This window comes from Schistocerca cancellata, chromosome 3 (assembly GCF_023864275.1).
Source record: "Schistocerca cancellata isolate TAMUIC-IGC-003103 chromosome 3, iqSchCanc2.1, whole genome shotgun sequence".
NCBI lineage: Eukaryota > Metazoa > Arthropoda > Insecta > Orthoptera > Acrididae > Schistocerca > Schistocerca cancellata.
The window spans coordinates 711,762,156-711,785,761 of NC_064628.1; the positions used below are offsets into that span (position 1 = coordinate 711,762,156).

Genomic DNA, 23,606 nt, shown 5'->3' on the forward strand with positions numbered 1-23,606 from the left:
ACTGATACTTGCTTTGGACCACACGCGACCCGCGGGCCACTGGGTGGACAGCCCTGCGGCTGACGGTTCCTTTATTGCTGATGAAGGTAAGGAACCCCAAAAAATTAACGAAAAACTGATAGTTGGTGGAAAAAAATGGAAATGAGCGTTTGGCGTCATTGGCCGGGAGGCCCCTCGCGGGGCAGGTCCGGCCGCCTTTGGCGCAGGTCTTATTACATTCGGCGCCACATTGGGCGACCTGCACGCCGGATGGGGATGAAATGATGATGAACACAACACAACACCCAGTCCCTGAGCGGAGAAAATCTCCGACCCAGCCGGGAATCGAACCCGGGCCCGGAGGACGGCAATCCGTCACGCTGACCACTCAGCTACTGGGGCGGACTGATAGTTGGTACATCAGTAACTGTGCCGCAACAGCCTGAGAGGTACAATGCAGTAGCTGGGACTGGTTTTTCAGAGTAGTGGGTGCCTGTGATTCGTGACGTGCCGTCTGTCGTAGACCAGCAACCGGGGCCGAAACCAGGACGTCCGTCTGGGGGAAACTATTCTGTGCTGCTCGGCGGACGGCCATAATTAAATTCTTCTGGGGCAGTCATTTATTCAGGAGGCGGCTGGCGCGTGGCCTATTGATATCGCCTAATTTCTCGGTCTGCTGGTGGGCGAAGCGGTCGCCCACGCCGCTGTGCCGAGACGTCGCGCTCAGCCAATGGGGGAGCGGGTGGCGGCGGCCGGGGCGGCGCGAGTCTGCGCGAGCACAGGGGGTGGCGTGGGGCGACGCCGAGGCACAGGGGCTGCAGCGGCGCCGCCTCCACCAGTTGCTCTGCGCCCCGGCAACGCGCCACAGCTGACGCCGCCACCGACAGTACCGCAGCAGCAACAGGTACTGTGCGCTGGCCCACCACTTGTAGTCTAGTCGCTGCCGCGTTAGGCGGCTGCCACTGGAACTGAACTGCGGAAATATTTCTCTTTTGACCATATTATTGTCTGTAAGCTGAATCCGTGTCTATGCATTTTCACTGTTAGAGTGACAAAATGTTCTTACGTACTCTTTGGGAACAGTAACCAATGAAGCTGCTCAATTTATTACAAATTTCTAAATCTACTATGAATTATGAGTTGATAAATTTCATACCAATGGAACAAGAGCACAAAAACTGCTGAAAAGGTTTGAAAAACTTGGGCAGGTGCGAGTAGGTCCCATACAAACCTTATGTGACAGTTCGTCCATTCCGGGACTCGAGACACCAGGCGATTTTTTCCTCTTATCGGCACTGATACTGGCAAGATTCCAAGACTATTGAGAATGTTTCAAGTTTCGAGTCGGATGACAAATGATTTCTTTTTAGTATGATATAATTGCTAATTAACAATTTTATGATTTTTTTTTCCTTCACTTGTACTGTGAAACCTTGCTTCCTGCCAAATTTAATGATTCTAGGTCACTGGGAAATACCCTGTGTTCATGGCAAACTATTCCGCAGCAGTTGTAAAATACTTTATTGACCCAAGTCTTGCAGGGCAGAGGTCGCTGTACACTACTAAGGTTTCGGGGTCTTATACGCATCATCAGATGTGTGTGAAATCTAGCAACAGTAGGATGTCATGCCCATGCCCTAACTACTAATAGGCAAACGTTTATCGGTTCACCAACGGTAGGTATTTGCCTGTTAGTTGTTAGGGCATGGACATGGCGTTCTACTACTGCTAGGTTTCAGATACACCTGATGATGTGGCTAAGACTCCAAAACCGTGGTAGTGTATAGTGGCTTCTGTCGTGCAAGAGTTCGGTCAGTAAACTAATTTACAACTATGGCAGATTTGTTTACCACGAATATGTTGCAGAACAGTTGTGGACGTCCCACAAATAAAAATTTATTTTAATGAGTGAGCTCGCGAGTATCGAAATATGTAACATAAATGGCAGTATCTTTTGAGTGAATTTACTTAGAAGCTTAAATCTTTTACACCACCAAAATACCGTAGACCTCAGCATGTGCCACAACTTTCAACTTGATAGTTCTACCCTGTCCTGAGAAAAAGGCGGTCTTAACAAACGGACGAACAGAGAGACGGTCGGGTAGCAAATGAGAAAAAAACATTTTTCCTTGGCAAATTTCATGGTTCTAGGTCAAGGAGGAGTACTCTATAGGTTTTGATGAGTGAGTTTGCGAGTGTCAAAATATGTGACATAAATGACCGTATCTTTTTAGTGCACTGGCGTAGAAGCTTCAATTTCTTACACCGCCAAGTGACCGTACACTTTAGTATATGACATAAATGTCAACGTGATACATCTACTTGTTCCTAACAAAAAGAGGTCTTAACAGATGGACGAACAAGTAGAGTGTCAGACAAGAAATGACAAATTTTTTTCCTGTCACGTAATTACAATTTTACAGTTTTCCGAATTTTTCTGTTGTTTATACTATGAAACCTCCCTTTTTACTAAATTTCGTGATTTTAGGTCAACGGAAAGGAGTCTATAGGTTTTGGAGAGTCACTTTATGAGTATTAAAATACGTGACATAAATGGCCGTAAGTTTCGACTGCATTGACGTAGAAGCTTCAATTTTTTACGCCACCGAGGGACCATAGATGTTAGTATATCACATAAATTTGAGCTTCATCCATATTCTCGTTCTTGATAAAATGGGTTTTTAATAGTCGAACAGACAGAAAGATGCACAACAAAATGATCCTATTAGGGTTTGGTTTTTACCGACTGAGGTATGGAACCCAAAAAATCGGTAGGAAATTAGCATTGTCCTCTTCTGTTAGTAAACATACGCTCTGAGGAGAAAGATATCTCTTGAAGGACTGGGATTCTGAATGAAATGTAGACCATACGTATCAATCCAAATTCGCAGCCAAATCAGTATGAGTTTACTTCATGACTTTAACGAAATGCCTCTTCAAGAATAGGCCGACAGTCTACCTTACTTCCTGCATCTGTGGTAGACGTCTCATCCACTGCTTCACTTGAGGCTGTGTTACTATGACCTATATCTGTTACTGTAGTAGTGTTTGAAACTGTACAAACAATACCTACATCGTCTGCGTCAGAGCCTCTATCAAATTCTGAATTTCGGCGTGCTCTTCTGTAATCTCTTCCCAGTAGTTAACTGCACAATCAGCCAGTACCTCATCCGTCATGGAACTATGCCATCTTCATTAAGTCATTCTTATATATCTAAAAGAAATATTCACCACTGGCAGTATGATCCTTCTAACTATAAAAATCAACCAAAAATGAGTAAATGCTATGCCTATTACACTGACGTATGTGCCTAAACTGTTTTTGTAATGTTGCATATTAACAGTAATCATCCTACACGTGTAGAATCAGTGGAAAAAATTTATGCTATCTCAGCAGCTAACGTTTTCGAGACAAGCTATGAAGCAATATTATCTGCAATGTTCATTGTTCATTAGAATTTTACAGCATATAATCAGTAAAATTGGATGAACCACCAGGGTAGCCGAGAGTGCTAACGCGCTACTTCCTGGACTCGGGTAGGCGCGCCGGCCCCCGATGAGGGCCGGTGTACCAGCCAGTCTGGATGTGGTTTTTGGGTGGTTTCCGACACCTCGCTAGGTGAATACCGGACTGGTTCCCACGTTCCGCCTCAGTTACACGACTCGCACACATCTGACACACGTTCGCACTATTCCATGGATTACACTACATGCAGACAGTTCGGATGCAAACATTCCATCCCAGGGGAGGTACGGGGTGGCGGCGTGAAGGGAATCCGGCCACCCCTTAAAATTAATACGCCAAATCCGGTTAACCATAATAGCAGCCCCGCCCGTCGGGATAAATGCTTGGAAAGAGAATCAGTGAAATTGGACGTAAATGGGAACTGAATTCACGAGTATCTGTTTCCTTACATATGCGATGCGGAAGAAAATAGCTATAAATGCGCTTACAAACGACTCCCGCATTGATTTTAGATGTGTTAAATTCATGAAATGTTACTGTGAGTTGAACTTACCGTTGGTTATATCAGAAGATATCACAGCAATAAATCCACAGGTGACAAATGCCAGCTGAACACAAAACCAGCTGTTCTAAGATCAGCACCTCAAACGCCATCGCGAAATATTTATACCATTACTCACTTTTTCGCCGGTATCTCAAGCCCATCGACTTAGAAACATAAAACTTGTGTCCTTACTTAACAGAGAAACTGTTATGAATATGTTCATACCAGTACAATACATTGCTTGTCGTAAATAAAATAATAAGCAGCTTTAAATACCAGTCGTATATACTCGTATATTTAGTAGTTCACTTAAAGGGGTAACAGATGTGCCGTATGTCTTCTTTTATTTAATAGGGTTGTGGCTGGAAACATTACCTGATTGCTGATTGTTCCAACCTCCATTACCAGGCCGCTTAAATAATAGTAAAATCTGGCGTCTATATACAAATACGCAAAATCACGTAAAACAGGCAATGGACAGGTGACTAAACTGCCTATTTACGACCGCAAATGTGCTTTTGACTGCATGTAAAATAAAAGTCTTCATTACGTAAAATTTTAAAGTCCGAAGAGTCGCTGTGGATTCTACAGAGTAAATGTTTCCTCTCCAGTTCACGTAACACTCTTCAGATTAATGAATGCCTTGACTGCACGTAATAGCTTGGAAACCCACACAGTCACTCATACTTCCTCTAACTATTGAGTGAATAACACGCTTCAACGTATATTCTGTAGATTGTTTCAAGCACTCGTAGTTCCCTAGCTATCCTCTAAATATTTGAATCAATATTTTCAACTTCGTTCATATACTCATAAAATGGCCTGGCGCAGTCAGTATAGTTAACGTCAGCTCGGTAAGTATATAATGCAATTAGTGACTCATGCATTTTAAATCAAATATTCATTGAAAGGAGTTGGGCTCTGGACATTCTTTGCCCATAGACTCATAGTCATGCTGACGTCACCACGCACGCTGCTGTCTCATTGGCCCCGGCACGCTGCTGCTGCGAGGTACTAAGTTCCTCAGCGAGTCGAATTGCTTCGTGGCGGCCCATTACTTTACTAAACCAGTTCTCACACAAATTAGCACGAGGTTTATCCACACTTACAGCTTAATTCAGATTCTCGACAACATTTCTTTTCACATCACCGTAGCCTTATTATTTAGGAGGAGGGAGTAACAAAGGCACATGGGCGACCGATGTACTCAGACTGCCACAAAGGTAATGAATAATAGAGAGGAACCGAAATCTATATTTTACTTTCCATGTTTCCGTTTCATAAAGACGCAATTCAGGATCTATAATCAATTCCCTGATGATATGTGAGTTACGTATCTCCTCTATTTCTGCAATTGCAATCAATGATGATTAACAAATTGTAGGTCCATAATGACCATTTTCAAATCTATTAAGATAACAATAAATTTAAAGGCATTGAATTTCATGTATGCAGACAACATGAGCTTAAACACATGATAAAACATACCTGATTATAACAGGAGAAGTCTTATGTTATCCTAATATGATTAAGCCAAAGTGGCATCGCCAAGCGGCTCCCCACTTCGGAGGTTCGAGTCCTCCCTCGGGCATGGGTGAGTGTGTTGTCCATAGCGTAAGTTAGTTTAAGTTAGATTAAGTAGTGTATAAGCTTATGGACCGATGACCCAAGCAGTTTGGTCCCGTATGTTCTTACCACAAAGTGGCATCGTCATAAGATGTAAACAAAGATAGCTTCACATCATCGAACATGTATAATAAGACATTCTAACCCAAATCATTTTCATTTATCTATTTCGTTCTATTGCTGTAACACTTTACAACGCTTTTTAGTTACAGAATCACTTTTGCCTAATTGTTCGTTTTTACCTAGTTATGGATATACAAGGTGATTTAGCAGCCCCTACCGCCGTCGTTTTATGTATCCCTTAATGTTATACCTGGTCTTCAAAAACCAAATGCGAGATTTTTATATTCTTTCGTTCGCTACGCTCTTACTACTTGTATTATAGAAAAAAATAACGGGACGTTACTGCAGAAAATTTAATGTGGTTAAATTTTGTACTGGGATACGTTTTTACTAGAGGTGTTTCGAGTTAGTCAAGAAAAACGTACACAAATGACCTCCAGACGCGCCCCCATTCCCACACTCAACCTCTACCTGTCAGGATTTCTAGCATGGTGTTCATGGCAATCCCTCCTACCATCCTAGAGAAATTTGCTACTGCACGAATTATTTTCCACATTCCAATTTTTTTGTCTTCATTGGATGCCCTTATTACGCCACCAGCTTAGTCGAGCACTTAAAAATTGTATAACTAACGTTTACGTAAAATTTTACCTAACAATTTTGTGAATTTTAACAACATTAAATAAGCTATTACATAATTATATTCGTCAGGCCTTCCGATTACGAAAATATTGCGCTTTTCAGGGTTCATCTACATCTACATCTACATCTATACTCCGCGAGCCACCTTACGGTGTGTGGCGGAGGGTACTTATTGTACCACTATCTGATCCCCCCTTCCCTCTTCCATTCACGAATTGTGCGTGGGAAGAACGACTGCTTGTAAGTCTCCGTATTTGCTCTAATTTCTCGGATCTTTTCGTTGTGATCATTACGCGAGATATATGTGGGCGGTAGTAATATGTTGCCCATCTCTTCCCGGAATGTGCTCTCTCGTAATTTCGATAATAAACCTCTCCGTATTGCGTAACGCCTTTCTTGAAGTGTCCGCCACTGGAGCTTGTTCAGCATCTTCGTAACGCTCTCGCGCTGACTAAATGTCCCCATGACGAATCGCGCTGCTTTTCGCTGGATCATGTCTATCTCTTCTATCAATCCAACCTGGTAAGGGTCCCATACTGATGAGCAATACTCAAGAATCGGACGAACAAGCGTTTTGTAAGCTACTTCTTTCGTCGATGAGTCACATTTTCTTAGAATTCTTCCTATGAATCTCAACCTGGCGCCTCCTTTTCCCACTATTTGTTTTATGTGATCATTCCACTTCAGATCGCTCCGGATAGTAACTCCTAAGTATTTTACGGTCGTTACCGCTTCCAATGATTTACCACCTATGGCATAATCGTACTGGAATGGATTTCTGCCCCTATGTATGCGCATTATATTACATTTATCTACGTTTAGGGAAAGCTGCCAGCTGTCGCACCATGCATTAATCCTCTGCAGGTCTTCCTGGAGTACGTACGAGTCTTCTGATGTTGCTACTTTCTTGTAGACAACCGTGTCATCTGCAAATAGCCTCACGGAGCTACCGATGTTGTCAACTAAGTCATTTATGTATATTGTAAACAATAAAGGTCCTATCACGCTTCCTTGCGGTACTCCCGAAATTACCTCTACATCTGCAGATTTTGAACCGTTAAGAATGACATGTTGTGTTCTTTCTTCTAGGAAATCCTGAATCCAATCACAAACCTGGTCCGATATTCCGTAAGCTCGTATTTTTTTCACTAAACGTAAGTGCGGAACCGTATCAAATGCCTTCCTGAAGTCCAGGAATACGGCATCAATCTGCTCGCCAGTGTCTACGGCACTGTGAATTTCTTGGGCAAATAGGGCGAGCTGAGTTTCACATGAGGGTTAAGTTGAGGTCAAATTTTCAACGTAATTAGTTTTATCGTAACGTTCACAAAAGTCTTCCTTTCATTACCTTCACGGGAATGTATAAATTAGTAATATTCTCGAAATAGCCCACTATGGTGGTGTTGTAACAGCCTAATCAATAGAGACCAAAAAAGGTCGAATATCGGGAATATTTCATGTAGTCGGAAATTTTTGTGTGATGGTAGGAGGAAGGGCAGCAAACAACATACTAGAAATTCTGGCTGGTGAGGGACAGTGTGGGAGTGGAGATGCGTTCGATGGTCACTTTTCTACGTTTTTGAAAACCTCGAAAACGTCGTATTATCTGTGAAACGAAAAGCGTCAAAGTAGAGTCTTTTGTTACTCCTTCTCTTAGATCTGACCAGATTGCAGCTATTTTTTATCTCTTTTAATCGGTTGTATCGTGCCGTTGTATATGGATACTAGCATACAACTCGGTTTTCTGTTAGCTGTCACACACCTACATTCACTTTTATAAGTTTTTTTGTTACAGCGAACAAAAAAGAAGTCTTATCGAGTAGTTTAAATGGTATTTTCGTGCCTCTACTATTTGAGAATCAAACAACAACGTATGTTTGTCATCACTGCAATAATGATGAGACAAATTAGAAAATAAATAATTTGTTAAGAATGATTTAGGTGCTATCTCAGAGAATTGATGTGTTCTGAGTGCCAATAAGAAAATTTTGTATCAGGTGACATTAATATTGATACACAACGTTGTATTTATAATAATGGAAGTACAGAAATACAGAAGTAATATTTTAACTTGTAGAACTGTAGTCAACAAAAACCGTTCCTCATAGTTTTTAATTCTTTTGTAAAGTAATAACAAAATTAAATTAAAAATCTTTAAATGTTCTGTTTGTAAGACACCTCCATTCTTGTGACAAGACGTAAAGTTTACTGTAGAACTCCTTGTGTTGATGAGGAAGGACCTTCTTTTGATAATATTTTCCACGCGTAAGTTGTTTTGTCTGTTCATTTCTCCAACTTTTTTTGCTGTTTTCATACTTGAATTACCTCCTTCCATTACAAAGACTTTTTATTGATACAAACAGTACTTACATGCACTCTGACTGCCACGTAAACTGTACATCAACTAAATGGAGATTACCTTGACGCTTGGCACTTGGAACACGAGACGTTAGGTCTGCTTGGCACGAAGACCATGCGCCATCTAGTAATGAATGTGTGATGTATTTTCTTCGTGTTTTGGCACTTGGAATAAGCCTAGGGACAGGCATCAGAATACTGAGAACACAGCAGAACTGAAACCACGTTTTGTGAAAAAACAGCGTTTAGAACATTTGACATTTCCACTCGTCATTTGTCGAGCTGAGAGGCGGCAAACAGAAACCTGAATCGCGCTTCATGGTAATGATGAAATTATTGACTGTTTGTTTCTTGTAGAGTTTTATTCAGCCGTGATTTTCGTCAGTAAAATCAACATGGAGAATCGAAATTTCACCTTTGAGTCTCTCTGCTTAAACACTCGTATTTGTTTGGTGTTTATGCATTGTATCAGGGGCATCTTCATGTAGTCATTCCCTTGGAACGCCGTTCACTAATCCACGTGGTAGAAATGTATGTATATGCATTCACAACAGCTATACATTTGCAGCAACGTATCAGTTCTTCATCGTGGTTAATGCCATCACCTATTTAGTAAACAGCTCCCTTTACATCTGCACGAAAGGCGGAACTAAAAACTGCACCCCCTTAAGTTATCGCAAAGTATGTGCTTGATGAATAATGGGAATGCTGTAGAATCTACCTGAGGACATTCTAAGAAACAGAGCCCAGCATATCGTCAGAAATTTAAGTAGCATCTGTCGTACATCAAAGAAATGCTAAGGGACGTTAATGTACACGTTACACAGTGTGCGTAACAAAACGATGCGAACAAGCGCCGAGAGATCGTTAAGGCTCTGTGACATGCTACGACGATACAGAGCAGCAATTAATACTTGCCGCAAAGCCACCCCTTCGGCAGAAAACATGAGTTTGATCGTCAATGGTCCGAAGTAAAACTTCTTGCTCTGGGTTTGATAACATTAATGTCAATAGATTATATCTAACGCGTCCCTGCCCTCCCCACCATGACAAAACTACAATGTATCGCCAGTAAGCGTAAAACAACCTTGTAGAACTACTAAGCACGAAGCAACGCTTAGGGCCTACTGAGTACAAAACGACACCGTAGAACCACTGAGCACAAACTCATGTTTGCGGCCGAATGACCAGCCTAGCGCCATGCGTTGGCCTCTTTAACCTCGACGTTCTGTAGCGCTGTTGGATGTTGTTCAAGATACGGGTTCTTCTCCTCAGCTTGTTCTCAGTGAATCCTCTAGAAGCTCTCGAAGTTCGCAGGTATCGTCGCGTTAAACCCTGTGTGTAAACCATTTGGCAAACTTCGAGTTTAGCTCTCTGTGAGTTCTCGCAGACGATGATGTTTTGTACGGGAAAATCATGTAATTAGGTAATTGTTAAGCCCTCCAGAACTACACCAGGAGAATCAGCGCCAGATGTAAAGACTGGTAGCTGTCTGATATCGTAAATAAATGTGAAGTAATGTAATGTGTGCTAACGGACAAAAAGAGTGAAAATCAGATTAATATGTAACATACGCCATCTGATCACAACTGTCCGCACATTTATATGGAGTGTGTCCCCCCATCGCATTTATGACGGCTTGAACTTTGTTGGCCGCGCGGAGTGGTCGTGCGGTTTGAGGCGCCATGCCACGGATTGCGCGGACGCTCCCGCCGGAGGTTCGAGTGCTCCCTCGGATATGGGTGTGTGTGTTGTTCTTAGCATAAATTACTTTAAGTGGTGTGTAATTCTAGGGAGCGATGACCTCAGCAGTTTGGTCCCTTAGCAATTCACACACATTTGAACATTTTTTAACTTTGTTGGGGAAACTTTAAATGAAGTGTCTAAATGGCTGTGGAGGTTATGGCAGCCCATTCTTCCTCAAGAACGGAAACGAGAGAATGTGGTGATGTTGAAGGCTGGAGTCTGGTGCGATGTTGACGTTCTAACTCATCTCAAAGGCGTTCCACTGGTTTCAGATCCATGATTCTGGGCGGGCCATTCCATTTCAAGAATGTTGTTTTCCACAGACTATTCCCTTGCAGATGCTCCTTCATGTCTGGGAGCGTTGTTACGCCGTTACAGACAATGATCGTCTCAGAACTATTCCTCTACTGTAAGCAGTACACAGTTCTGTAAAATATATTCATATCCTACCGAATTTAGCGTTTTCTTGAGTGCAATGAGGAGACCATACCTAACCACGAAAAACAGTCCCATATTGTAAGATCATCACATCCGTATTTCACAGTTGGCACTACATGTGATGGTAGAAAGCATTCCCCAGCCATTCGCCAACCCTAGATGCTTCCATCTTGTTGCCACAGGGTACAGCATCACTTCCAGTCACGTTTCCACTCACCCTCTGTTCAGAGCCGTTGCTTTTTGCACTACCTCAAGTGTCGCTTAACAGTGACTATAGAAATGTGTGAATTATGAGGAGCTTCACGATGACTATACGCCATTCTTTTTAACTCCCTACCGAAGGACATTGTGCTAGCTCGACTGATGGAAGCACTGTGGAAATCACGGGTGATTTTTGCGGATGATTTCAAGCAATTTTTTGCAACAGTCCTTCTCAATGCTCGACAGTCCCTGTCCGTCTGTGCTCGGTTTAGCTGTGGTTGTTCCTTCGCGTTTCCTCTTCATAATTTTCCTCTTCATAATCACATAATCTACAATCGACTTGGGAAGTCTTAGGAGGGCTGAAGGTCCATGATGTATTTGTTACATCCAACGAATAGTCCACATTGGAAGTCACTGAATGCTCCTGATCCACCCATTCTGCAGTTACTACTTCCCGCATCGTTTTATACTGGCGGGTCCGCCACTCGTGACGTCTAGAAGTCACTTACGAATTACATAGTTGTTTCTGGATGCTTTTGATCAGATACTACAGTTCCTTAGCCACGTTGAGGACGATCCACTAACTGGTCCTCAACGTAGACAGTCCACTGTCGCGTATAATCACCTGAAGACGGTTGTTTTATACGACTGAAACTGATCATTTAAGAATGTAAAAGTAATGTTATGTATGAAATAGTCCATTTTTTAAAATAAATATAGCTATCACTGCTGTCCCCGTACCGTTATTGTGCCGTACTACACGATGCCGAATATCGTTTGATTATTCGATCGGTTGTGAGTTACTAGAACTAGTTACGGCTACAAGTATCCAAGAGTTCAAGAAAGAATAGCGAGACTCGGTTGCAAAATGGATTTTTATCTATTTAATTCGCGACGCGTTTCACTCTCACAGGAGCATCATCAGACATCGGGTTAAGACACTCGAGGACCCGTGGCAAGCGTGCAGAAACTCCCGCAATCACCAAAAATGGCACGTCAGCCAGTAAAATTTACAGAATGTGCCATTTTAGGTTTGGTCCCATAAGTCCTTACCACAAATTTCCAATATAACAAAAATTCCAAAACACGTTGTCTGATGATGCTCCTGTGAGGGTGAAACGCGTCGTAAATTAAATAAATATAAAACCATTTTGCAACCGAGACTTCCTATTCTTTCTTGAAGATCTCAAGTGGTTGCTGTACTATAAGCCGAAAGATGGAGTGGTGTGATTTTCAGTTGTTGTTGTTGTCGTCTTCACTCCTGAGACTGATTTGATGCAGCTCTCCATGCTACTCTATCCTTTGCAAGCTTCTTCATCTCCCAGTACCTACTGCAACCTACATCATTCTGAATCTGCTTAGTGTATTCATCTCTTGGTCTCTCTCTACGATTTTTACCCTCCACTCTGCCCTCCAATACTAAACTGGTGATCCCTTGATGCCTCAAAACACGTCCTACCAACCGATCCCTTCTTCTAGTGAAGTTGTGCCACAAACTTCTTTTCTCCCCAGTCCTATTCAATACTTCCTCATTAGTTATGTGATCTACCCATCTAATCTTCAGCATTCTTCTGTAGCACCACATTTCGAAAGCTTCTATTCTCTTCTTGTCTAAACTATTTATCGTCCATGTTTCACTTCCATACATGGCTACTCTCCATACAAATACTTTCAGAAACGACTTCCTGACGCTTAAATCTGTACTCGATGTTAACAAATTTCTCTTCTTCAGAAATGATTTCCTTGCCATAGCCAGTCTACATTTTATATCCTCTCTACTTCGACCATCATCAGTTATTTTTCTCCCCAAATAGCAAAACTCCTTTACTACTTTAAGTGTCTTAATTCCTAATCTAATTCCCTCAGCATCACCCGACTTAATTCGACTACATTCCATTATCCTCGTTTTGCGTTTGCAACCCTGTCTCACTCCCTTCCAAACCACTGCTTCGCTTTCATGTCCCTCGACTCTTATAACTGCCATCTGGTTTCTGTACAAATTGTAAATAGCTTTTCCCTCCCTGTATTTTTCCCCTGCCACCTTCAGAATTTGAAAGTGAGTATTCCAGTCAACATTGAAAAAAGTTTTCTCTAAGTCTACAAATGCTAGAAACGTAGGTTTGCCTTTCCTTAATCGAGCTTCTAAGATAAGTCGTAGGGTCAGTATTGCCTCACTTGTTCCGAAATTTCTACGGAATCCAAACTGATCTTCCCCGAGGTCGGCTTCTACTAATTTTTCCATTCGTCTGTAAAGAATTCCGTTAGTATTTTGCAGCCGTGACTTATTAAACTGATAGTTCGGTAATTTTCACATCTGTCAACACCTGCATTCTTTGGGATTGGAATTATTATATTCTTCTTGAAGTCTGAGTGATTTTCAGTATCCAAGAGTAATTATCCGAAACGACATGATGTGTAAAGACCACATAAATCTAGCTGTAGGGGAGGCAGATGCCAAAATAAGTTTTATACGAAGGCTTCTAGCGTATTTCCTTGGTGTTTGACCCTTAGCACGTTGTATTATGTGAAGGAACAGTGAAGATTCAAAGAAATGTTGCACGCTTTGCCATGGGTTTGTTTATACAGCTCAAGAGTGCGAAAGAAAAGTTCACAATACTCGAATAGGGGGTAATACAAGGAAGACAAATATATTGTCTCTATTGGGGTCGAATTTGCGTGTGACAGTGAAGTTAAGCGCCTAAAACCTTTCGACGACAGCAGTCGACTCTTAAATGCGAAATTTAAAACTTCAGCTTTACTTTTACTATCTTCTACTGCCACACCAGACTAGCCAACGAGTGACCGGATAGAAACTTCAGGCCCACTTAGAGATCTTACGTAGCACCAGAATTTTCTTAGTATCTCGGCAAGATCTTTTGCTAAGTTATGACGGTGGTAGTTGTATGCTTCACTCATAGATCATTTTACAGCCACACGAATTTCTATTAACTTTTGTCTGTTGTCTTTTACGCGTTCCTTTTTTAACCGAAAGTGCAACAGCTTTTGCTTTCTCAGTATTTTCGAATTCCGTTGTTAAACCTCACTGGGTCTTTTCCGTCCTTAATCCGTTTTCTCGGCACTTACTTCCCCAGAGCATTAAAGTTTGCCCACAATTCCTCTACGCCCATCGTACGGGAACTAAATGATGTCAAATCATTGTCTCAGTGGGATGCTAACGACTGTCTACCCGCTCTTTTTAGCAGAAATACTCTCCTAGCCTTCTTCATTGATTTATTAATTTTAGTAACCAAAGTCGCTATTATGACTTTATGGTCGCAAATCCCTGTCTCTATACTGTGGTGTCACCGCCAGACACCACACTTGCTAGGTGGTAGCTTAAATCGGCCGCGGTCCAGTAGTACATGTCGGACGCGTGTGTCGCCACTGTCAGTACTAGCAGACCTAGCGCCACCACATGGCAGGTCTAGAAAGACGGACCAGCACTCGCCCCAGTTGTACGGACGACATTGCTAGCGACTAGACGTACGAGGCCTTCCTCTCATTTGCCGAGAGACAGTTAGAATAGCCTTCAGCTAAGCACATGACTACGACCTAGCAAGGCGCCATTAGCCTTACCTACTTTGAGAGTTATAGTATAAATGTCTCAAGAAGAACGCTGTATTCATCAGAGAATAAAAGTTAAGTATAAAGCAACTACGTACTTTTCTTGCTACCATTCAATAGTGATCCTGTTCCAGAACTCACGCCCGTCTGCATTAAATCGCGTGCCTTTCGACTACCTCCGAGTGGCGTGGCTCTTGCTACGCCACAACATATACTAACGATATCGTTGTCAGGCCTGTTTGTAGCTACAAGGCCTGAAATTTTTCCAAAGCATTTGGGCTGTCAAACTGGCTACTCAAGACAGTTTTCGGAAAACGTAGACTTCGGTAGACTGTCTGTACCATTGAAATGACTCCATAGACGTCCCAGTCAACATTCCGTAGGATAAAGCCACCTCCATCTAATACTGTTATAACCTCTGGCGTGCCACAGGGGAGTGCTATGGGACCATTGCTTTTCACAGTATATAAATGATCTAGAAGATAGTGTCGGAAGTTCCATGCGGCTTTTCGCAGATGATGCTGTAGTATACAGAGAAGTTGCAGCATTAGAAAATTGTAGCGAAATGCAGGAAGATCTGCAGCGGATAGGCACTTGGTGCAGGGAGTGGCAACTGACCCTTAACATAGACAAATGTAATGTATTGCGAATACATAGAAAGAAGGATCCTTTATTGTATTATTATATGATAGTGGAACAAACACTGGTAGCAGTTACTTCTGTAAAATATCTGGGAGTATGTGTACGGAACGATTTGAAGTGGAATGATCATATAAAATTAATTGTTGGTAAGGCGGGTACCAGGTTGAGATTCATTGGGAGAGTCCTTAGAAAATGTAGTCCATCAAAAAAGGAGGTGGCTTATAGAACACTCGTTCGACCTGTACTTGAGTATTGCTCATCAGTGTGGGATCCGTACCAGGTCGGGTTGACAGAGGAGACAGAGAAGATTCAAAGAAGAGCGGCGCGTTTCATCATAGGGTTATTTGGTAAGCGTGATAGCGTTACGGAGATTTTTAGCAAACTCAAGTGGCAGACTCTGCAAGAGAGGCGCTCTGCATCGCGGAGTAGCTTGCTGTCCAGGTTTCGAGAGGGTGCTTTTCTTGATGAGGTATCGAATATATTGCTTCCCCCTACTTATACCTCCCGAGGAGATCACGAATTTAAAATTAGAGAGATTCGAGCGCGCACGGAGGCTTTCCGGCAGTCGTTCTTCCCGCGAACCATACGCGACTGGAACAGGAAAGGGAGGTAATGACAGTGGCACGTAAAGTGCCCTCCGCCACACACCGTTGGGTGGCTTGCGGAGTATAAATGTAGATGTAGATGTAGATCTGGGCATTCCCGCGCTACTGACCGTAGACGTTCTTCCAGTGACTCTAAAACCGTGACAGCCTGATTTGGTGGCCGGTAAAAGCATCCAATTGTTAACATGATTTCACCTAGAATTTGTGTCCACGACCAGATAACTTGCCGACGTCGCAAGCTGAAGATGAACAGATAGAGAAAGTGTATGAGGATATTGAAAGAGTAATGCAATATGTAAAGGGGGACGAAAATCTAATAGTCATGGGCGACTGGAATGCAGTTGTAGGGGAAGGAGTAGAAGAAAAGGTTACAGGAGAATATGGGCTTGGGACAAGGAATGAAAGAGGAGCAAGACTAATGGAGTTCTGTAACAAGTTTCAGCTAGTAATAGCGAATACCCTGTTCAAGAATCACAAGAGGAAGAGGTATACTTGGAAAAGGCCGGGAGATACGGGAAGATTTCAATTAGATTACATCATGGTCAGACAGAGATTCCGAAATCAGATACTGGATTGTAAGGCGTACCCAGGAGCAGATATAGACTCAGACCACAATATAGTAGTGATGAAGAGTAGGCTGAAGTTCAAGACATTAGTCAGGAAGAATCAATATGCAAAGAAGTGGGATACGGAAGTACTAAGGAATGACGAGTTACGTTTGAAGTTCTCTAACGCTATAGATACAGCAATAAGGAATAGCGCAGTAGGCAGTACAGTTGAAGAGGAATGGACATCTCTAAAAAGGGCCATCACAAAAGTTGGGAAGGAAAACATAGGTACAAAGAAGGTAGCTGCGAAGAAACCATGGGTAAGAGAAGAAATACTTCAGTTGATTGATGAAAGGAGAAAGTACAAACATGTTCCGGGAAAATCAAGAATACAGAAATACAAGTCGCTGAGGAATGAAATAAATAGGAAGTGCAGGGAAGCTAAGACGAAATGGCTGCAGAAAAAATGTGAAGACATCGAAAAAGATATGATTGTCGGAAGGACAGACTCAGCATACAGGAAAGTCAAAACAACCTTTGGTGACATTAAAAGCAACGGTGGTAACATTAAGAGTGCAACGGGAATTCCACTGTTAAATGCAGAGGAGAGAGCAGATAGGTGGAAAGAATACATTGAAAGCCTCTATGAGGGTGAAGATTTGTCAGATGTGATAGAAGAAGAAACAGGAGTCGAATTAGGAGAGATAGGGGATCCAGTATTAGAATCGGAATTTAAAAGAGCTTTGGAGGACTTACGGTCAAATAAGGCAGAAGGGATAGATAACATTCCATCAGAATTTCTAAAATCATTGGGGGAAGTGGCAACAAAACGACTCTTCACGTTGGTGTGTAGAATATATGAGTCTGGTGATGTACCATCTGACTTTCGGAAAAGCATCATCCACACAATTCCGAAGACGGCAAGAGCTGACAAGTGCGAGAATTATCGCACAATCAGCTTAACAGCTCATGCACCGAAGCTGCTTACAAGAATAATATACAGAAGAATGGAAAAGAAAATTGAGAATGCGCAAGGTGACGATCAGTTTGGCTTTAGGAAAAGTAAAGGGACGAGAGAGGCAATTCTGACGTTACGGCTAATAATGGAAGCAAGGCTAAAGAAAAATCAAGACACCTTCATAGGATTTGTCGACCTGGAAAAAGCGTTCGACAATATAAAATGATGCAAGCTGTTCGAGATTCTGAAAAAACTAGGGGTAAGCTATAGGGAGAGACGGGTCATATACAATATGTACAACAACCAAGAGGGAATAATAAGAGTGGACGAACAAGAACGAAGTGCTCGTATTAAGAAGGGTGTAAGACAAGGCTGTAGCCTTTCGCCCCTACTCTTCAATCTGTACATCGAGGAAGCAATGATGGAAATAAAAGAAAGGTTCAGGAGTGGAATCAAAATAAAAGGTGAAAGGATATCAATGATACGATTCGCTGATGACATTGCTATCCTTAGTGAAAGTGAAGAAGAATTAAATGATCTGCTGAACGGAATGAACAGTCTAATGAGTACACAGTATGGTTTGAGAGTAAATCGGAGAAAGACGAAGGCAATGAGAAGTAGTAGAAATGAGAACAGCGAGAAGCTTAACATCAGGATTGATGGTCACGAAGTCAATGAAGTTAAGGCAGTAAAATAACCAATGACGTACGGAGCAAGGAGGACATCAAAAGCAGACTCGCTATGGCAAAAAGGCGTTTCTGGCCAAGGGAAGTCTACTAATATCAAATACCGGCCTTAATTTGAGGAAGAAATTTCTGAGGATATACGTCTGGAGTACAGCATTGTATGGTAGTGAAACATGGACTGTGGGAAAACCGGAACAGAAGAGAATCGAAGCATTTGAGATGTGGTGCTATAGACGAATGTTGAAAATTAGGTGGACTGATAAGGTAAGGAATGAGGAGGTTCTACGCAGAATCGGAGAGGAAAGGAATATGTGGAAAACACTGATAAGGAGAAGGGACAGGATGATAGGACATCTGCTAAGACATGAGGGAATGACTTCCATGGTACTAGAGGCAGCTGTAGAGGGAAGACAGAGATTGGAATACGTCAAGCAAATAATTGAGGACGTAGGTTGCAAGTGCTACTCTGAGATGAAGAGGTTAGCACAGGAAAGGAATTCGTGGCGGGCCGCATCAACCCAGTCAGTAGACTGATGACCAAAAAAAAAAAAAAAAAAGTCTGGAACCACGCGGCTGCTACGGTTGCAGGTTCGAATCCTGCCTCGGGCATGGATGTGTGTGATGTCCTTATGTTAGTTAGGTTTACGTAGTTCTAAGTCTAGGGGACTGATGGCCTCAGATGTTAAGTCCCATAGTGCTTAAAGCCATTTGAGCCATTTTGAGCTCATTTAAGAAATTGTTTACGCAGGAGAATCGTACAAACATACCGTCGCTTGACCATCGCACAGACTCCCGTATGGAGGACACAGTAATACGCATCCCTGGCGTAAAAAAAAAGACTGAAAGAGATGAAGCAAATAAGCCGCCAGGGGCTGATGGAATTCCAGTTCCGTTTTACAACATCACCTACCCCTAATTTGCATTTATCGCGAATCTCTCACCCAGACCAAAGTCCCAAGTGCCTGGGAGAAAGCGCAGGTGACTCCTGTATATAAAGAGGGTAGAAGAACTTAGTCGCAAAATTACGGATCAATATCCGTAACATTGGTCTGCTGCAAAATCTTTGAACATATTCTCAGTTCGAATACAATAAATATCCTTGAGAGGGAAAAGTTTCTGTGCAGAGATCAGCATGGTCTTAGGAAATTGGAAATTTGTGGTAAGGTCTTATGGGACCAAACTGATGACGTCATCGGTCCCTAAGCTTACACACTACTTAATCTAACTTAAAATAACTTACGCTAAGGACGACACACACACGCATGCCCGTGGGAGGACTCGAACCTCCGAGGAGGGGAGCCGCGCGGACCGTGACAAGGCGCTGTAGATTTTAGGATTTATATCTCGTCCATAACTCAGCTTTCCTTTTTCACACGCGATATCGTGCGAACATTGGATGAAGGGCAACAGGAGAATAACAAATTTCTAGATTTCCATGAAGCATTTGACACGGTGCGAAAATGTCGACTGTTACCGGAGGTACAAGCATACGGAATAGATTTCAAGATATGTCAGTGGCTCCAAACTTCTTAAGTAACAGAACCCAGTAGGTTGTCCTCGATGGCCAGTGTTCATCAGAGAGAGGGGTATAGTCATGAGTGCCCCAGGGAAGTGTGATAGTACCGCTATTATTTTTTGTATACATAAATGATCTAGTGGCTGTTTGCTGATGATACTGTGGTGTATGGGAAGGTGATGTCGTTCAGTGATTGTAGGCAGGTACAATATGACTTAGACAAGGTTTCTAGTTGGTGTGGTGAATGGCAGCTAGATCTAAATATAGGAAACAGTAAGTTAATGCAGATGAGTATGAAAAACAAACGCATAATGTTCGAGTACAGAATTAGTAGTATGCTGCTTGACACAGTCATGTCTGTTAAATATTCGTCGCAAAGCAGTATGAAATGGTACGAACGAGTAATTCGGTTTATTGGGAGAGTTTTAGGAAACTGTGGTTCTTCTGTAAAGGAAAGCACGTGTTGGATAACAGTGCGACTCATTGTTGAGTACTGTTAGAGTGTTTGGGATCCTCATCAGGTCGGATTAAAGGAAGACATCCAAGCAATTCGCAAACGAGCTGCTAGATTTGTTACTGGTAAGTTCGACAAGCATTACGTATGTGCTTCGGGAACTCAAATGGGAATCACTGTAGGGAAGGTGACGTTCTTTTCGAGAAGCACTGTTGTGCAAATTTAGAGAACCGCCATTTGAAGCTGACTGCAGAACGAGTCTACGGTCGCCAACGTATATTTCTCATAAGGACCACGAAGATAAGAACAGAGAGATCTGGGCTCCCATTTTGCTCGCTCTACGTGCGAGTGGAACAGGAAGAAAATCACCAGTAGTGGTACAGGGCACCCTTCACCGCGCATCATACGGTGACTTGTGGAGTATTTACATAAACATAGGCGCAGAAAACATTGTGCATCCCAGAGAGATTTAATCTAAAAAAGATATGCCACTTCCTTCCACTTACATCTCGCGTAATGGTTACGAGAGAAAAATTAAACAGAGGGAGGAGGATTAAAGTTTAAACTCACGTTGATGGCGAGATAATTGAGAGACAGAATAAAGGTTCGGATAGGGCGGAATAGGATGGGAAAATGACTGCCCTTTTCAAAAGATATATCCCAATATTTAGGGACACAATGGAAAACCGAAATCTGGATTGGCGGATATGGATATGAATCCCAGTCCTCTTGAATGCGAGTCAAGTATCTTGACACTGCGCCACCTCGTACGGTGGAAAGTCTAAAGTTTTGCCACTCACGTACCATCCATGATTTAAAAAAATGGTTCAAATGGCTCTAAGCACTATGGGACTTAACATCTGAGGTCATCAGTCCCCTAGACTTAGAACTACTTAAACCTAACTAACCGAATGACATCACACACACGCCCATGCCCGAGGCAGGATTGGAATCTGCGACCGTAGCAGCAGCGCGGTTCCGGACTGAAGCGCCTAGAACCGCTCGGCCACAGCGGCCGGCCCATGATTTAACAGGAAAGGAGGAAAATAATTCTGGTGCAAAATGTTCCACTCCTTACAGAACGTACGGAGCAGAGGTATAGATATAGGTTTCCGAACGCATGACGCATGGGACACGGGGCTCTTTCTCAAACTCACTTCAGCCAACAATTAAGGCCTGAAACCGAGCTATTGCGAATCTCAGGTCGCTCTGTTCCTCCGTCAGATCCACAGTGCTGTAGACAATGGCGCTCAAGGTAATACCGTGTTCCTTGACATCATGAAGGTATTTGAGACCGTCGCCCACTGCCGTTTAATGAAAAGAATACGAGATTGTCGAGTATCGGACTGGATTTGCGACTGGATTCAAGATTTCCTTGCAGACAGACTCAACACGTCGCTCTTGGTGGAAACTTCCAGAGTACCACGAGGAAGTGTGACAGGACCCGTAATGTTTACAGTGTATGGGATTCTCTTTAAGAGTGTTTGCAGATGATGCGGTTGTCCGTAGCAAAGTACCAACGCCAGGAGGCAGCATCGATTTGCAGAATGACCTCCAGAGAATTGATGAGTGGTGCAGGCTTTGGCAGTTGACTCTGAAAGTAAATAAATGCAACATATTGCGCATACATAGGAAAAGAAAGGTACAACTATGCTAATGATGAGAATCTGCTGGAAACATTGCGTAGCGTAGAATAGCTCGGAGTAACTATCCATAGCGACGTCAAGTGGAATGACCGCATAAAACAAATAGTAGAAAAAGCAGATGCCAAACTGAGATTCAAGGTGATTGTTCATCCGTTTCTAGAGGACTGTTCGCCAATATACGATCTTGACTGTGGTCTCGGGGTAGCGTCTTTGATTACTTGTCAGAACGTCCTCAGTCACGCTTTAGAACCACGCCGCCACTTAAATTTTGAATAAAGATAATAACAATGGCTATTATTCTTACTCTGCAAAGGGCCTTGTCCGAGAGGGCGGAGGGGCGGAGAGAGGTTCAGGGCACTCCCTTGCTCTTGGGGTGGGAAACTGCCCCTATAGGCGGAAAGATCAACAACGATCAATGGGTGAGGATGCAGAAGGCAATGAAAACCACTACACTGAAGACACATTACGTGTATCAACAGGACATGTGGCCTGTAATTGAAAAAGTGTCATAATGATCTCTCCATTGGCAAAAGATTCCGGACTAGTCCCCCATTCGGACCTCCGCGAGGGACTGCCAGAGGATTGGATAACCATCGGAAAGATAGCGTTCTACTAGTCGGGGCGTGGAATGTCAGAAGCATGAACGTGGTAGGAAAACTAGAAAATGTGAAAAGGGAAATGCAAAAGCTCAGTCTTGATATAGTGGGCGGGCAGTGAATGGAATGTAAAGAAGACAAGGATTTCTGGTCAGATGAGCAGAAAATGATATAACGGGATTAGCATTTGTTACGAATAGGAAGGAAGAACAAAGAGTGAGTTAATGTGAACAGTTCAGTGGTAGCTTTGTTCTCATCAGAAACGATAGCAAACCAATACCGACAACAATAGTTCATGTCTACATGCCGACGTCGCAAGCCGAAGATGAAGAGATAGAGAAATTATATGAGGATAATTCAATACGTAAAGGAAGATGAGAATATAATAATATATAAGAAAGTATCAGCCTCGATTGCGGTAATGAAACCAACCTTTACCTAGGTGACTACGCCTATTCAGGCTGTTTTAGTTTTATTTCTAGACCATGCCCTCGTAAACATATTATAGAATCAGGTTTATCTTCTGAAGAAGGCTCAATTACTTGGGCAGAAACCTAGGTAAAGGTTGGTTTCATTACCGCAATCGAGGCTGGTAGTTTCTTATATATTAGATTATCACGATTGCTGACTGGGCTGCGGTGTTGAAAGTACTAGAAAATATAATAGTCATGAGCGATTGGATTGCGGTTGTAGGGGAAGGAGTAAAGGAAAGTGTTACGGGAGAATATGCGCTCGGTACTTGGAATGACAGTGGAGAGAGACTAATTGAGTTATGCAATAAATTTCAGCTTGTAATAGTGAATACTCTGTTAAAGAATAACAAGAGACAGGGAGATACGGGAAGATTTCAGTCTCATTACATCATGATCAGACAGAGATTCCAAAACCAGATATTGAATTGTAAGGCGTACCCAGAATAGGCTGAAGCTTAAGAGACTAGTCGGGAAAAATCAGTGCCAAAAGAAGTGGCATACGGAAGTACTAAGGAATGAGGAGATTCTCTTGAAGATCTCTGAGGCTATAGATACTGTGACAAAGAATATCTCAGTAGGCGGCCCAGTTGAAGAGGAATTGACATTTCTAAGAAGGGCAATCACAGAAGTTGCAAAGAAAAACATGGGTGCAAGAAAGGTAACTGCGAAGAAGCAATGGGTTACCAAAGAAATTCTCTAGTTGATCGAAGAAAGAAGGAAGTACAAAAATGTTCAGGGAAATTCAGAAATACAGGAATGCAAGCGACTTAAGGATGAAATAAATAGGAAGGGCAGGCAATGGCTGCAGGAAAAATGTGTAGAAATCGAACAAGAAATAATTTTCGGGAGGACTGA

At 42.6% G+C, this 23,606-nt stretch overlaps 1 protein-coding gene across 1 annotated transcript in view; it reads left to right on the top strand.

Moving 5' to 3' along the window:
* The first annotated feature begins 829 nt into the window (after positions 1 to 829).
* The window catches only part of LOC126176529 (aromatic-L-amino-acid decarboxylase), a 577,698-nt gene continuing 554,921 nt past the window's right edge, over positions 830 to 23,606 (top strand). Inside the window, exon 1 of the mRNA XM_049923685.1 lies at positions 830 to 883. The gene's annotated coding sequence lies outside the window, so the exon portion shown is untranslated. The remainder of the gene's footprint in view (positions 884 to 23,606) is intronic.